We start from the raw sequence: 18,193 nt of genomic DNA, 5'->3' as shown, positions 1-18,193 counted from the left end.
AGATAGATAGATAGATAGATAGATAGATAGATAGATAGATAGATAGATAGATAGATAGATAGATGGATCAATAGATGGATGGATGGATGGATGGATGGATGGATGGATGGATGGATGGACAGACGGTCTGAGGTCAGATGATTTTAGTTCAGAATTCTATCAGACTTTCAAAGGAGAATTAATGCCAATATTCCTCAAATTATCCCACAAATTGACATGGAACATTTCCCAATTTATTTTATGAGGTCACACCTTTACCCTAATACTGAAAACAGATAAAGAACCTACAAATAGAGAATTATCGATCCCTTGCAAATAGATGCAAAAATATGCAAATAGATGCAAAATACTCAGTAAAATACTTGCAGACTGAATCCAAAAAGATCATCCGCTATTATTAAGTAGGCTCCATTCCAGAGATTGATTAATATACAAAATCAAAAACTGAAATCTACCACTTAAACAAACTAATAAGAAAAATCCATATGATCATCTCATTAGATGCAGAAAAAGTCTTTGAAAAAATTTCAATGCCCCTTCATGATAATATTCAACATTCTAAGCCAACTTGGAAATGTAAATCAAACCTTCTTTGAGATTCCATCTTACACCTGTCAGAATGGCTAAGATTAATAACATAAATGACAGCGCATGCTGCTGAGGATGTGGAATAAAAGGAATATTTATCTATTGCTTGTGGGAGTGCAAACTTGTATAGACATTATGGAAATCACTGAGTCTGTTTCTCAGTAGTTCGGAAGCAATCTACCTCAATATCCAGCTATATACCATTCACTGGTATATACCCAAAGGATGTTTCCTCCTACTACAAGGACACTGGCTCAACTATGCTCACTGATGCTTTAGTCACAATAGACAAAAATGGAAACAATCTAGATTTCCCTCAACAGAAAAATAGATAAAGAAAGTGATACATTCATTTACACAGTGAAGTATTACTCAGCTTCTTTTAAAAAATAATGGCATTGTGAAATTTGCAGGCAAATGAATAGAACTCCAAAAAATTCATCTCAAGTGAGGCAACCCAGACTCAGAAAAACAAATATGGTATATATTTGCTTATATATGGATATTAGTCATTAAATAAATAATAACCAAGCTACAATTTGTAGATTCAGAGAGGTTAAGTATAAGAAAGAGACTAATGGATCTAATGTAAAAATACATGCATTGCACTTGGAGAGGGAAATAAGGCAGATTTTATGAGTGAACTGAGAGCAGGGGCATGGAAAGGAAGATCAAGTGGGGAGGAGGAAGGAAAGATGTGATTAAAAGAGAATACAGGGAGAAACAGATAGGATTAAGGAAGGTTTGAGATGTGGCATGGAAACTTAGTGTAGTGCAAACTTCCTAAAATATATGAAGGGGATACTAATGAAGTCTCAAAATAATGACAGAGACAGAGCCACTCCCAACTGGTCATCACTTGCCACCAAATGAAACTTCCATTTCTAGGACTGGGTTGTACACAATGTATTGTTGGTTAAAGGGGTCCTATGTTGGCTGTTGGCAAGAAAAACAGGTTGCTGTCCACAAACTGACAGCAAAGCCCCATTGTCAAAGATAATCCTTACACAACTCATTGAATGTGAGGTCAACTCTACATAGATCCTTTGCTCCTGCGATCTCATTTCTTTGGTGTGGGAAGACACTTTACAGGCTACCAAAAGAAAAATAAACACCAAGCAAGCCACAAAAGTTTTTTACAATCAATCATGTCTGAAAAATATGCTAGGGCAATGGTGGCCCAAAGCTTCTTGAGGTAACCAACTAATATCTGATTTGACCTAAGACCCACTCCATGGTATGGAATCCATATGTGACATTGCTTGAGTGACCAAGAACCAGAGCCTAGGTAAGTATCTCAGAAACCTAGGGTGAAACCAAATACTACTGGTCTAAAAAACTAGTAACAATAAAATGACTCCTAGTGATATTCTGTTATTCTCATAGATTGGTGCCTTATTCAACCATCATTAGAGGAGTTTTCTCCTCCAGCAGATGGGAACAAATAGAAAAATCCACAGTCAATCAATATTCAAAAGAATGAGATGGAGACCTTGGAACAAACAGCTCTAACTGGGATAGCTCCTCCAAATCGCTCCTTTTAGATCTTAGGCAACCCATGAAAGAGGAGGCATAAGGAATGTGGGAACAAGAGGGGATGCAGGACATCAGGAATTCAAGGCCCTGGAAATCAAGTGGGCAAATCTCCTATGAACTCATGGAGATTGAAGCAGTATGCCCAGAGCTACACAGGTCTGTACCAGGTCCTTTGTACATAAATTATTGCTTTCAGTTTAGTATGTTTATGGGACTCCTGAATATGTGAACTAGTGGGTCTATAATTCTTATGCCTTCTCTTAGGCTCTTTTCCTTTTCTTAGTTTGTCTTTGCCTAATTTCTTAGTGATGAGGTACCTTTGTTTAATTTATTAGATTTTATTTTGTTTTGAAAAAGAAAATAAGTATTTGCCTATCAACATATGAAAGGTTACTGGAGAATTAGTTGTGGACCACTCATTTAACATAATCCAATGGAGTGATCTCAATTTATAATTTTAAAGAATTAATCCATCAAAAGAGACAAGAAAGAAAATTTTAGAATATAGAGTAGAAAAACAGACTGTAAAATAACATATAACATATAGAAGATGGTGTTCCAGGTAGGAGTGGGAGGAGGGCTAAGCTGTTCCCAGTGGACTTTGTGATGTGCAGAGACTTTGGCAGGCATGACTTTGGGACTTGATGAGACAAGAGGCTAAAGCAGATGGAATGAAGACTGATGCAAAGGTGAGGAGTAGGGGATGATGTAGAGGATGATGTAGGGAAGAATGAAGGGAATGATGGAGGACATCCACTAGCTCAGTAAAGGAAGAGAACAACCTGGCAGTGGGCGAGAGCTAGGTGAAAGAGTTTCTAATGTGATTTCAAGAATGAAAATTAGGAAAACCTAAATATTGGCTTGTTACTTTATGTACAATTTAAAATTCTAAGCAATGTAATATTTGTATGAACATAGGAGTTGATCGATACTTAAAGTGATATCAGCATTCTGATCACGAATGTATAATTTAGGAATATTTGGGATAGTGTGTTAGGGCCTTACTAAAAATCATACATTCGCATTAATCCAGTAAATACAAATTATTCATTAGAGAATAAAGAGAATTCAGTATACATAGAAAGGTTAGAAATACTATCACTATAAAAAGATTGCAGTCCTTGCAAAACCAAAGGTATAAAGATATTAGCTCAATGGCCACATCCTTCACAGGCTCATGTCTCAATCTGAGTTTTATAATTGTCCCATACTGAACTGCTGACAAGATGAAAGTGAAACTCTCATGTCTCAAGCTTCCCCAAGAGCCTTATCACTTAATTCCGTCAATACATAGCATAAATTCTGATACATGAGTCTCAGAAGCACATGTTCAAATCGTAGCAGAACCATCTGTGCCTTTCTAAAAGACCAGAGTTACCTAACTGAAGAGTGCTATTGTAAAAATGTATTTTTATGGTATGTATGTGTATAATGTATATTTGTGAAGTTAAGCACTCAGGGCCACACTATGTGTATGGAGGTCAGAAGACAACTTGGAGGAACCTGTTTCCTTCTATTGTAAGTAAGTACCTTTGCCTGGTGAGCCATATAGTTAACCTAAGAGTGCGATTTTGAGATCTTCACACATATGTCTGGGGCAACATGCCCAAAAGGTCTTGATAGCACTGCCTTGGAGAATTGGGTGTGGGGAAGAGGGTCAAGAGACTTGGGAATTTAATCTTCACTGCCTACAACTTGATACATGTGCAACTTATTAAAAGGAACAATAATGCTAAAAATCAATTATAAAATAAATACAGAACGGATAAGATTTTTGTCTACTGTAGAAAGAATTTTGTAATTTTATCTCATTGACTCTCTTACAGGACGGACATGCTTGACTTTCAGTTTTATAAAAATGTAATCCTTGGGCCAGGAAGATGACTCAGTGGCTAACATTGTTTGCCACCAGCTTGGATGAGCTAAGTTTAATTTCTGGAACCCACAAAATAGAAGAAAAAGAACAAATTTCTATAATTTGACATCTGACCTTCATATGTGTGCTATGATGTACACACACTCACACCCACACCCCACACACACAGTTTCATACACATAATGCATACATAGGGTAAAAAAAATTTAACGTGTTCCTTTTCTACTCAATAAGGATTATTTTGACGAATGCTTTTTTTCATACAGTAGGATAGAAATAATTTATTGAGAAATAAAATCAAAGAAAATAATTAAAATTGCAGATATGCCTAAAGTTTTCTTTTAAAGGGAAAGGCATCTGGTGTTTGTACCATTGTAGAGGAGATATGTACTTAGTGGTTATTAGAACCAATACACAGGTGCTGACCTCTAACAGCCTAGGGTACAGTGGAAGTCAGAGGAATAGGGTTAGTGATCTATTTAGTCTTACATGCAAGCATACTTGAAGTTGTGCTACAGACAGGAAGGCCGGTGAGAACCTTAAGCAGGAAAGGAAAAGAGCAGTGAATATCAATTGGAAAGAGAAAGAATTTTTCAGTCTCTTCATTTACATATTTGCATGGAATAAGATGTTCCTTGTGGTACATGTAAGCCTAAAGTGTGTAAAGTCTATACTCTGCCTTGGAATACAAAATAATAAAATAGAATCAAGTGTGGGTTCACAGTAGAACAAAAGGCTGTGTGCAGCAACGAAGACCTCAGTTCAGATCTCCAGTATTCATGTAAAAAGCTGGCATAACCTGTAATATCAGTGCTGCAGAAATGGGGACAACAAGATCCCTGAGGCTTGCTGGCAAGCCAGACTTGCCAAATTGGCAAGCTGTAGGTTAAGGAAGAGATACAAAATCCAGGTACAAAGTGATAGATGAAGACTCAGACATTGACTACTGACAAACACATACATGCACATATGTGTACATATATATGAATACAGCCATATCTATACTACATACTCATACCCACCCCACTTCCCTACCACCACCCCTTCCACATGTACAAAGAAATAAATTGAAGATGATAATTCGCCTTCCCAAGCACCACCCACGGGAGTCTGTTTCCATGACTCATTTCTTAAGAAGTGCCTATGAATCACCTAATTTGGACAAATATCTACTGGAGGTGGCCCAGGTATTAGTATTTCAAATTATTTCAATGATTTTAATATGAAAATGCGTCAGGAACCCACGTGATTTGGTTTTGTGGATTCACTAACCCTGAGAGACTGAGAAGTGCTTTCAGGATGCCACAAGAAAATGATCTCTTATATAAAGTAGAAGAATTTAGAGACAGCACAGAGCTGTGGTATCTTGGTCCTTGAACAGTAAATCCACAAAAAGAAAGTCTATGTTTCCTCAACACAACCATGAGAAGGACAGAGACATATCACAGGAAAGATGATCAAATGGCAAGCTGCTTCTGGACACTTGCCAGCTCTCTGAGGTGGAGGCACAGTTCATTAAACCCAAACTTCATTTGAATCACATGCCTGAAGTTGGTTGTTGTGTTTACCTGTCTAAAAATTTGCACAGAAATTTACATACTATGGGTTTTTAACTTAATTTTTCAATTCATTTTTTTCAGATTCTAATATAATTACATAATTTCCCTCTTTCATTTCTTCCCTCCACCCGCTTCAATTCCCAAACATGTAAATGTAACCAGCTCAGTCTGTACGTTACTTTTATGTGTGTTTTTAGAGTTCACAGTTTAGTATTAGACAACAAATTGCTGTGATTTGCTTTTAAGCATGCTTCCTTTTGTTACAAGTCTGGGCAAAAATCACAAAAAGTGAACTGTCTATATATTATATAAAATACATAATATAAAAGTGCTCCTGGTTTCCTCAGAGCACAGTTTCTAGTCATGAGTGCCTACCCCTCTTAGATCATCCTTAACTATGTTATAAAGAAAATAGGGGGAAGATTTGAGCTTGGAGCCTAAAGAAGAGAAAATTTCAAGTGAACTAATACTCATACATTTAAGAATATTTCTTGGATGGTCAGCAGGAGGAAATCAGCACTCTAAGTAGAGGGAATACTGGTACTTATCAGAAGTTTGACTGAGAAAAATATTGACATAGTTCTAATCAGGTCAACACTGAATATTGATTCAGCTGAAAACTTCTGTCTGATGGTATTGGAAACTAAGGTAGGGGAACAGGGAACACGTACCAGGAGGAGGGGTGGTACACAGAGTCCTAAGCCCTCTTATTCCATACCACACATTTAATGGCTAATGTGTCACATTCAGAAAACCAAACAAAATGTCAACATGGACAAATCTTGAAGTGTTTAAAGTATTTGTATCTGATAAAATAGAATGTAGATGGGGACAGAGGACCAGGGGATGTGTTTTAATTTTTATAAGTCATAACGTGTGTTAATTTGTTACAAAGTAAAAGAAAGAACGTAGACTATTTAATTTGATATTTAATTGATAGCTAATTTTTCTCATACACCAGGATGAGATTGTGGAAAAGATATGTGATTTCATGCCTCTGGGTTGTCCAAAATTAAAAGCACAAAAAAAATAAAACCAAAAGGCTACAACAATGAAAGCATACTAAAATCCCTCATCTATACTGAAAAATAAAGAAAATAATATAAATGTGAGAGTAACGATACAAGAATATATATTCTCTGGCTAGGTTTAACTGTAAAAAGCTCTATTAGTCACTGAACAACATAGATAATATATCTAGAGAAAACATATCTTTGGAGCACCAAAGGTTAAAAACATAAAGGTCCTAATAAGTGAGTGAGAATCTAGTTAACGGGTGAATTATTGGCATACATTGTACAAGGTCCTGGATTTAATCCTGTTCTGTAGTAAATAAATAATCAGTTAATAATACTGAAGGCTGCCAAAGAAAGGGGCAAAGTAAAGATCTTAGTCTGATAGTTGTGTGTCTCAATCACCATTCTGCTTCTAAGAAAGTCATGGTGGAATATCTTGAGAGCCCTAAAGAAAATCATAAAACCAATTTTTTTAATCTGGTCAAATGATTTATTAAAAGAAAATAAAACACTTCAGAAAATATTTACCTGAGAACTTAAATAATGTAGGAAACACTCCAATAAAATGAAGAGGAGATTCCCACAGGAAAGGGGAGAACATAAAAGAAAGAACTATCCAAGAAACAAGTAAAGATACAGATGTTAAAAGAACAAGACTTGTCGGGCAGTGGTGGTGCATGCCTTTAATCCCAGCACTTGGGAGGCAGAGGAAGGTGGATTTCTGAGTTCGAGGCCAGCCTGGTCTACAGAGTGAGTTCCAGGACAGCTAGGGCTACACAGAGAAACCCTGTCTCAAAAAACAAACAAATAAAAAAAAAAAAACAAGACTGAAAACTAGTCAGACTCTGTATCAGTGATAAGCAGAGAAGAGGCTGAGGAGTCCCATTCTGTATATTTGATATCTATATGTTGTTGTCACAAGTACCATGAGACATTTGTTAAAAATATATAAATAGCAGTCAATAAGCCCCCAGTCTAAATGGGATGAATTAATAATATTATCAGTAATTTTTTGACAAAATTAGTTAAATAAGAAGCTGAATGCTCATTGAGTAATCCTAATACTATATTCTTATTTGCATATCATAAACAAAGAGAATAAGTGTCTTTCTTCCAAAATACCATAAGAAATTCATACAGACATGGCATAATAGTAAAGCCATATAAATTTCGCTTTAGTCCAAAAGCTGAAAATATATAGGTACATTTATTATAATAAAATTAAAATGTATGAACTATTAATAATGAAAAATCCACTATTTGCTTTGAAATTTAATATATTTTAGTTTATAAATAAAATTATAAATGATAAACTTACTAGAAATTATCATTTCTAATAAGCATGACATATTCACAAGTGTAGAATGCAGATGTTGTAGTAGTCAAAGAAAAATGTATAACCATAAAATCAAATATTATGAATAATAATGATTTAAATACACTAAATTATTTAATCTAGCATCTTAAAAAAATAGCCCAGTAAACATGGGAAAGTGGAAAAAAGATATTTACAAATATATACTCACTAAAAAATCATAACTAACAGTGAAAAATTGCTTACTTGCATTTATGGCTATATTGCCTTGAGTATGCCCCGTCTCACAGACCCACCTCACAAGCACCTTCCCCCATTCATCTCCCCTACTCCTCAGAGAAGAGGTGCCCCCCAGTGGATATCAACTCACCAGGCACATCAAGTTGCAGCAAGACCAGGCACATCCTCTCTCACTGAGGCCAGACAAGGCTGCCCAGCTAGGGAAAAGGGATCAGAGACAGCCTCATGTCTTTTAGACTTTTTAGGGGAACCACATGGAGAAAAAGCTGCATATTTGTTATATATGTGTGTAGAGGACCTGAGGTCCATCACATGCATGTTTTTTGGTTGGTGGTTCAGTCGCTGTGAGCTCCCAAGGGCCCAGGTTAGTTTACTCTACATTTTCTTGTAGTGTCCTTGACCCCCTTCAGCTCCCTGAACCCATGCCCCATTCTCTCACAAGACTCTTGAGCTCTGTCTATTGTTTGGGTGTGGTTCTCTGTATCTGTTTCCATCAGCTGCAGGATGGAGCCTCTCAGAAGTCTCTGATGCTAAGGTCCTGTCTGCAAGCATAGCAGAATATCACTAATAGTGTCAGGAGTTGGCTTTCTCCCATGTGATGAGTCTCAAGATTGACTAGTCATTGGTTGCGCATTCCCTCAGTCTCTGTTCCATCTTTATCACAGATCATTGTAGGCTAGGAATTCTTGGGTTAAAGGTTTTGTGGGTGGGTGATCATCTGCCTTTGATTCTCAGCACAGAACTGACTTCAGTGAGTTGTTCTCTGACCTCCATGCAGGTGCCATGCACGGTACTGTGTACCTTACCTCACCATGAATGCACACATATGCAGGTAAATAATACTGTGATTAAAAAAGAAACTTGGTAAAAGAGTAGAAAAAGAAAATATAGAAAATTTTCTCACAAATATAAAACAGAAGTGTTTAAATTAAGTATCAGCAAATATTAATTTAACACGACTTCGTATTAGAAGAATAAGGCATATGGCTAAACAAAGATATGCTAAGAATGTAAGAGATGACTCAACACGAAGAAAATTTCAACAATGTAATTACTCCCTAATGGACTGAGTGCTCTTGCTTTCATCTTAATAGAGGCTAAAAACTGATAAAATTCAATCATCCTTAAAATATAAACACATTTAATCATGTAGAAATACAATAGATTTTCAAATTAAAATTTAAAGAGCAGCTAACATAAATCTAGAGTACATATCAGACTTAAGTGAAACATTAGAATTCCATCTAATTAAGCTGGCTAAAAATGTATGTCTACATTTACTGAGGCCCTAAACCATTGCATTGGCGATTTAACCAGGGCACTAAACCAGAGGAAGAAACATGACACTTACATATTACAAAGGAAAAGGTCTCATTTACAGCAAAATGCTTTTCATATGAAAATTCTAAGAGAAACAACTGTCAACTCTAAAACTAATGAGATCATTAATAAAGTGATTAAACATAGGATTCATTTAAAAGTAATGAGTTTAAAACATTTGACGAAGTGAATATCCAAATAAATGCAAATTCATTCTATAACATTGAATGAGGTCCCAAGGTGATTGATGGCCACCTATAGACAACCAATTCACCCTGTGATTTTGGAGACCTATATTCTAAAGCATAACTGAATTTAAATTCATTTAAAAACTGAAGACATTATTTTTTATATGAATGACCCACTTAAGGTAGCTGATGTGAACTTGGAGGGCCCACCAAGCTGGTGTTCAACACCACCTGGCTAATATAAAAATATAAAAGTACAAGCTAAAGATGCATATTTAGAAATCAATAAGGAAATACTTTATCATAGCAACAACATTTGCTTTGCCATGGAGCAAGAATTGGAGCAAGGAGCATGTGGATTTTATTTGAGTTGTTTGAAAGAGATATCATATCACATCATCAATGAGCAGTTATGTTCTGAACACTTGCGTTTTTCAGTTATCTAGATCTGAAAAGAATATCATGCTGGGTGTGTGACTTTATACAGTAGAAACTATTACAAATAATAAAATGTATTCTACAATCTATAATTCACTTCTAGGTGTAAGTATTTTCTAAAAAAAGAAGAAAAGTGCATCACTTTAGTAAAATTAATTACAAAAAAATATATTTATAGTACCACAGTATGCTCATTATCAAAATCTAAGTTCTGTGGAATGATGTAATTAAAATGAGTGCTGAATACTTCCATCAGGCCTCCTCCCTGTAGTCACATGTCTTTTCTCAGACTGAGTGACATTTTCGTTCTAGTCCATATCTACTGAGATGGTTTTGTACTTATGTGTATATTTGTGTACCTGTATCATGCTAATACAAACTAGACACAGCTACACATATCCTGTAGCTTGTTTTTCCCTTAATGATAACCATGGAAATGGTTTTGTGTAAACACATATATGCCCTACCCATTACTATAAGCCTGCTGCAATAGTCTATCATGGATATTTTACAATTTTTTATTAAAAGATAAAATAGAATAATACTAACCTGAACATACATTCTTTTGCAACACGTATACGGCTGTACTACTTAAATATTACTCAACATTACTGATGTCCTAGAAAATTACCATGATATAAGCTTTAAAGCCCCTCCTTAAGTAAAGATTTTTAAAACTGCAAAACTAATAGCACAAGCAGTAATTGAAACTATTTTTGAAGGAGTGAAAAATGCTGATATTGAAAATTTTAACTTTGATGTCTATCTTATTTTTAAAGTTTGGCTTATTTTTTTATTGGATATTTTATTTATTTACATTTCAAATGTCATCCCCTTTCCCCATTTCCCCTCCCTAGAAAACTCCTATCCCATCACCCCTCCTCCTTTTTGCTCTTATACCATTTTAATTACATGCAAGTATTAAGGTCAGTTCTAGGTTGAGGGTCTAGCAATATAATAGTCAAGGAACAAACAAGACAAGAAACACAAATAGTCAAAGAACAAACAAGGCATTAAACCCAATTACGTGAACACTCCCATGATCACTGTTTCTAAGGGCTTATCAGGATGACCAAAATATCTGAGACTACTTTCCTGTCCTAGTCCAAAGTCATTTTCATGCCTGAAGCCTAATTCCTTGTTGTAGCCTAAAATTTAGATTCCTGTCTGAATTTACTTCTTTGTTCCAGTCTTTGGGGCTGCTTGGCAAGAGTCTGACATGGCCCAAGGACAAGGAAATGGGCTGCTTGGCAGGAATATGACACTGGCCAAGGACAAGGAAGTAGTCTCCAGGCAGGAATAGGACATTAGGCTAGAACAAAGAAGTAATTTCAGGTAGAAATCTAAATCTTAGGCTAGAGCAAAGAAGTAACTTTGATGTATATCGTTGTCAAAGTGTGTGGCATCTTTTGATATACTTTGAGTAGTTTGATTAATCCAAGGTGAGTAAATTAATATATGCATCACCTTGCTTAATGACTGTATGTTTGTTTTTATGTATTGAGTGCACCTAAAATTTTTTGTTCTCACATTTTCAGTAAGCATCACAAAGCATCACTAAACTATGTTCCTTGGGCTTTACATCAATATCTAGATTTCTTTGTTCTATATAATAACAGCTTTATACCTTTTGTTGTTCATTGCTCACTCTCTCTTCTTCATTGTATTTTACATTCCATACTTAAATGAGGTATTCTAAAGTAGCAAGATACAAATTCAACAGATAAAAAAATTTGTCACATTTCTTTGAATCAACAATGACTTGTTTGGACAAGAAAGCAAGAAAATAAATCTCATTTATGATAACATCAGAAGTGTAAGTTCTCTAGAAACTGTAAATGTGAATGTGTCTTATTTCTTCAGTGAACTGATGAGATGAGAATCTTAGCCAAGAGTTACAAATACATGGCACGGGCTGAGTCCAGATCATTCGTATCTAACTATCCCTAAGCCTAGGCCTGGAAGCTCCTAGCATCTGTACAATACACTTTTAGATAAGCCTAGACTTTGAAGGCTTTAGCTTCCAGTTTCACCTGGTAATCTAGGCCTAAAATGTTTCAGTATCTGAGATTTACCTCTGAATAAATGTACTCTTTTTATCTCTTTCTCAACTTGGCTGGTTGGTTCAACTCAGGAGCTCTGGCTCAAACTCCACTCCAAGCTCATTGATTTAAACTGACTTCTCTTGGCTTCTGACTGAATTGCTCTTCTTGGAAAAGTTGCTTCTAAACTCCATGATCTGAACTGCTCTGAACTCCACTGCTCTGCTCTTCTCTGCTCTGAGCACAACTATTCTGAACTGAGTTGAGCACAATTGAAAGGCATTGTCTCTCCCTCACTGTTCTTTGAATAGCCTCTCTTTCCTGACTGTTCTCATAAAAGCTGGGCATATCCTATCTCTGACTTATTCCATCAAATCTTTTTCTGATTCATCACAATAATTAATATGTAACAATTACAATAATATTCAAACTAGATAGGCAGAATCAATATAATATTTACTAGAATTCTAATGATATCTTAAAAGAACAGTTTCCAAAATCTCCATGGGATCTCATAAATTGCCAAATAGTCTTGAGAAAGACAACTAAAGTTAAGAGAATTACATTTTATAATTTCAAACTATATCATAAAACTACAGTAATCAAAACAACATGGCACTGGTTGAAAGTCACCTAGACCAACAAAACAGAATAAAACATACAGCTACTACTGAGGAATTTATAGTGAACCAGTTTTTGACAAGATTACCAACAAAGCACAATGGGGAAAAGGTAGTCTTTTCAACAAATGATGTTGGGACAATTGGGCACCTCTATGCAGAAGAATGGAGCTACATCTGTGTCTTCCATCAAAACTAACTTTGAATTCACAATACATTAAAGACCTAAACATAATACACTGTGCATTGACTAGAAGAAAACACACAGGAAAGCTCCTTGATTTCTGACTCTAGCAGTGATTACTTGTGTAAATTGTACCCCAAACAGAAACAAATTGTTTGATACTAAAATAATTCTGTGTCATAAAGAAAATAATCAATAACATGACAGGACCCCTGGCTTCAGAGAAAATATCTGGAAATAATACATTCAATGAAGAGTTCAAAACCAAAATCTATGAGGAACTCATCAGCCAATAAATAAGTACAATTTTCAAAAGGAAAATCCAGATAACCCAATTAGACTAGAGCAAAGGGCAAAATAGATTTCTGAAAGGATATAAAGATATGCAACATATTTATTAAAATGCCCTCAACATCACTCATCACTGGGGAAACGAAATAAATCCATGCAGAGGGGAATTTGTGAATGTATCCCTCTGCTTGGTAAATACCAAAAGAAAATGAGATTGGAACTACATGAAGACAGTTGTGCCTCGGTGTTCATTGTTCATTGACTCTACACTCAGTGAGCTGTGGAAGAATCTGAGTGTCCATCAGTGAGTTAATGCATAAAGAATCCTTGTTACTATACAGAAGAGAATACTTTCCAACTTTATAGCAGAGTCATTTATCATGCCATGTGTAATAGTGCAGAAGAAACAATATGGCATTGTATTAAAATTCACTCTATCATTTATTTTATTATTAAACATTCAACCTTTAGATTTCCCCTAATTCTTGTTGCACTAGCTATCTTTTTTATTTCATAATTGGAGGGGAAACTAAATCACACAGAGAAATCAGTGAAAGGTTCTGAAATCAAGGTACTGTTAGTGCAGGAAATTTGGAAAATGGTAGCAGGTAAACACGCTAGGGAAAGACCTCAAAATTTAAGACCATATCTATTTAAATAAAAAGCGTGCTTGCTTTTGTACTTTATGTGAGTGATATGAAAATATTGATAGTATGCTTCCAGTGTCACATATAGGGTGAGAGTGACATCCTAAAATCCATCACTATGTCTGCTTTAGTCTTTGGGATACAAATTGAGACCGAGTTTAGGCCCCAAATGTAAATTCACCTATGTGGCCTCACCAGTGTGAGCACTACTATGAAATAAGCTATTCTGTCTTGGTTTAAGAATACTGCTTAGGGTAAATTAGAATCTATGGTAGAACATCATTACAATTTTACTATGTAAAACTGATGCTTATTTTGTGGGCAGAGTTTTTGGTCTATCCTTGATCCTGATTGTTGTTGATTCAGTCTTAATGATTCCACACTTTTGATTTGCGGGTCCCATTCCAAGTGTGGGATACTCTTTTCCAGACTTTCTTTCCTTTTCTGCTTCTTGGCCCTGGATCCTACCTCAAAGTTTGGGTAAAAGTACCAGCCTATTCACGTGGTCTGAGAGGCTCCGTCCTTCTATCTCAGAATGGGGAGGCAATCCCATCATTCCTTAGCTCATGGGGAATGTCTTGCAGCTGTCTGAGGAACATAGATCATTAGTGATTTTGGCAGAATTCTTTTGGAAGCACAATGCTAAAGATGAAAGGTCAGCTTTATTTAACTGATGAAAACAATGAGTAGCAGATTAAGCTAGTTTTCTGGTAAACAGTGCCATTACTTTCCAGTAAATAGTGTCAAGATGCCTTGATGAATAACATCCATGGAGATAAAGAGGAGCAACTCTCAGGGATGGAAAAATTAGGTAGCTCCATAAACTCAAATGTGCCTTCAGTTTTCTTCTTGCTATGATCTGTTCGCTAAAACATTTACCAACAGGTCATTTGGTTGTTCTCATGGAAAAAATGAAGTATGTACTGTTGAAGACACAGCCTACAGAGATGGGCCAGTTTCAGGGCTATTCTTTTCATGTGTCTCAAGTGTTAAGACACCAAAGCAGAGCCGTGTGTTCCGTGCTACTCCTGGGCTGCCCACCCATCTGTGGAAGCTCAGAGATGAGATGGAATGCAGGAAGTGAAGAACCAACCTAATAAAAATTGAATACAGCATACTAACCCGTCAGCATCCTTCAGTGCAAGATGGAAGACATAGTTTTAGCTTGCTCATGTATGCTGGAAGACAGAGCCTTGAACTTGAGACAAACAGATGCATCGTTGCCTGCTGTTGAGGGCAACAGACCCTCCATGCCTGAGTATTGCTGGAGGCTCAGGGTAGGTGATAAAAGAACATGACTTCTTCCAAGGTGTTCACAGGTTGGTAATTCTATGTGGTAGTCTTGCTGTCATGAAAATAATAGTTATAGTGCAATAGGAAGACTGCTTGATATTTTAAAGAGAATAATTACATTAAGTTCTCATAATAATTATCAGGCTCAAAAAGGATAAATAAATGTGGCTAATATTGGAAGTCATGGGCCAGTGTTGAAATGGGCTTTATATTCACATGATGTTATAATTCACAGACCACACTGTAATCATATCTAATATCACCAAATTATTTCCCAGTGGCCTGAAACAACAATTCCCAAACTTTTGCAAATTTTGCAGCAGTTGATTTTTTTTTAAACCATCCTGACTCCCCCCTAAAGGCTGTATGTTAAAAATAAAGAGAAAAAACTTGAACCAATTAAGCACAGTTTTTTTCCCATTTATTTTTAGCATTTTGCAACACCCCGGAGATATTTGGAGACACCCTGCTGAGTGCCGAAGCAGATAGAAGTGCACTGGTCCATGACCTTGAACGAATGAATTCCCTCAGCACTCACAATGCCTGGGTTTTCCAAAGATTCTGATGCCTGAAAGAAAGTGAGAGGGAGCCAGCAAGCCAGCAAGCCAGCCAGGACGAAGAGAGCACAGCTGCTCACTTGTGCCTGCCTATTGCTTCAGATGTGAAAGGAAAAATCTTTTGAATCTATTACTGAAAAAAAAAAGTGGACCTTTTTGGACACTGACTCAAAACTCTTGGCCTTGTTTTTGTTGAAACGATATATTGTTTTACAAGCAGCTCTGAGCTCCAAGCCCACATTCCTTCTCACATCACTATTGTTATTTCATGGTTTCCACATCATCTCTGTGGCTCTATGCAAAATTTAAAAAAAAATCTCGATAAATGTGTGTGCACGTGTATGCTCATTTGTGGCCCCAGAGAATGAGGAACATTGCAGTGGAAGGATGTCACAAGGGAGCACCAAGGAGCATCGGAGCCACTAAGGTTTTCTTCAGAGTATGACCAGCAAAGCAGATGTAGTCAGCGTTCCACATCTACAAGTGCAGCAGGCTTGTGCAGCAGAAGCAGACCTTTCTGGTGGGATGGGATGGATGGACGGAGACCCGTTGTGGATTGTTGGAGTACGGGCTTAAAGGAGATCACAAGGCAGTGCTATCGCCATGAGTGAGATACTCCCTGACCCTCTCCCCACCTCTCCCGTAGCAGTACTCTCAAGAGTTCTCCTCCTTTGTTTTTCTTTCCAGTTTCCAAATGGAAGCAACAATGGAGAACAGAACCGAATGGCCTCATATTGCATGACACTCTGATTGGTTTTGTTGAAGTCCCTCAATACAAGACTTAAATAAAAATAAATCAAAACAGTCAGCGTACCACGTCTACAAGTTCAGTAGGCTTGTGCAGCAGAAGCAGACCTTTCTGGTGGGATGGAATGGATGGATGGAATGGAGACCCGTTGTGGATCAAATCTGACAAAATCAAATCTGACACCCCAGGGTCGCTTCTTACAGCATTAGCTGAAGCTCCGCTGCACATTTCTGTATCGTTATGGTTTACAAACATGTGCAGATCTACCTTCTGATTTGTCAGCTTTCAAATTCAGGCAAACACAGACAGGAAATATTATTCTCATTTTTCATGCGAGAAAAGTAAGACTAAGAAAAGTAAAGAGATACAGCAAAAGACATCTGGTTGGTTGGTGTCAGATGTGGGGAAAACCCAGACTTTCTAATCTCAGGAGCCTTTTGCCACTGTCAAGATCTTCCTAGTCTTATGGATGTGATAGTTGTGAATTTATACTATAAGGCCATCATAGAAACATCTAGGAAATATAGAAGAGTAAATCACCCAAATCACATCTAGCAGAGTGCTTACCATTAGTTTTCTTTATGTTTTAACATATTTATACATGCACGTTTACATGTTCATGAGTCAGTGCGTTCATGTTGGAATTTCTACAAGCATAAAGTATTATCCCCTTCGTAACAGTGTCTTTAGCCTTATAACTTCCGTCTTCGCATGCCAAAATAATGTTAGTTTATTGAGCATTTATTTCTCTTGAAATATCTTGTCATTTGTTGTCATGTGAATGTGAAATATCTCCCATAGGAATATGTTGCCCAGTTTATGGCATTGTTAAGGAATTTTGTAGATCCTTTCGGAGGAGGTGGAGGCTCATTGGAGGAAGTGGGCCTGTGGGGGTGGGTCTTTAGGCTTTATAGCCTGGAGCTACTTCCTGATCACCTTCTGCTTCTTGAATGTTGGGGCAGTATCGCCTGCCAGATCTCCTGCTTGTGTCACCATGTCTTTCTTCCCTGCCTTAATGAATTGTAGCTTTCTGGACCTGTAAGCCAAAATAAGCCCTTTCTCTCTTAAGTTGCTTTTCTTATCTCAGCACTAGGAAAGGAAATTAAGACACCATGAAAAGGAAAATCCATATACACATGCATATATAAGTATACATATACATATCTGTTATATATATGTATATACATATATATATATACATGTATATATATATATATGTTTGTGCCTTTCATATGTGTGTGTAGATATATGTGCTTACAAATGTACACATATATACATACATACATACAGTCTCATCTGTACACCCATTCACATGTGAGTGGTAAAATATTATGGCCACTATTAGGTGGGCACTTTTGTAATATTCCTGAAAGATAAAATATATTCAGCTTATTTTTTTAACTTAAAAATGTATCTTAGAAGTCTATCCTTATAAATATACAAAGTGTATGTTAAATCTTTTTTGTAGTGGCTACATGGATACATATTAACCTGTGCCCTAGTGATAAATATTTAGGCAATTTCAAACTTCACTGTTACTCTTATTATGTGAAGGTACATTAAAAGCCATTTCAGTGCATGAGGATTTGTTTTAGGATCAATTCTGAGAAATGGAATCATGAGGTTGAAGGTTTTATCTTTTTGACATGTTGGCAAACCAACTAACTTCTGCATTACTTTAGCCAATGTAGTCCATTCATTAGCAAGGTATAGTGTGCCAGTCTATCTACATCTA

The sequence above is a fragment of the Grammomys surdaster genome, unplaced genomic scaffold (genome assembly GCF_004785775.1).
Source record: "Grammomys surdaster isolate TR1022 unplaced genomic scaffold, NIH_TR_1.0 64, whole genome shotgun sequence".
Classification (NCBI taxonomy): domain Eukaryota; kingdom Metazoa; phylum Chordata; class Mammalia; order Rodentia; family Muridae; genus Grammomys; species Grammomys surdaster.
This window is presented reverse-complemented; position numbering follows the sequence as displayed.